Genomic DNA, 544 nt, shown 5'->3' on the forward strand with positions numbered 1-544 from the left:
TCTCTGAACACTATTCTCCCGCCTTGTCCTCCCAGCTGCAGAACTCCCCCAATTTCTCAGACAGATGCAAGATTCAGGCCTCCTTTTACACTCTTGTTTGGCAAATAAATTTTCCCCCTCTGCTCTAGTGACCCCACCTGGAATACTGCACACAGTTCTGGTGCCCTCAACGTAAGAAGGACATGCAACTGTTGGAGCAAGTCCAGAGGAGGCCACGAAGTTGATAAGAGGACTGGAGCATCTCCCCTGTGAAGACAGGCTGAGAAAGTTGGGGCTGTTCAGCCTGGAGAAGAGAAGGTTGCATGGAGACCTCATAGTAATTTTCCAGTATCTGAAAGGGTCCTACAGGAAAGCCGGAGAGGGACTCTTCTTTAGGAACTGTAGTGATAAGACAAGGAGAAATGGGTATAAATTAAAAGAGAGGAAATTTAGATTAGATATTAGGAAGAATTTTTGTACTGTGAGAGTGGTAACACACTGGCACAGGTTGCCCAGGGAGGTTGTGGATGCCCCAACCCTGGCAATGTTCCAGGCCAGGGTGGGT

This window comes from Acanthisitta chloris, unplaced genomic scaffold, assembly GCF_000695815.1.
Source record: "Acanthisitta chloris isolate BGI_N310 unplaced genomic scaffold, ASM69581v1 scaffold3210, whole genome shotgun sequence".
In the NCBI taxonomy this organism is placed as follows: domain Eukaryota; kingdom Metazoa; phylum Chordata; class Aves; order Passeriformes; family Acanthisittidae; genus Acanthisitta; species Acanthisitta chloris.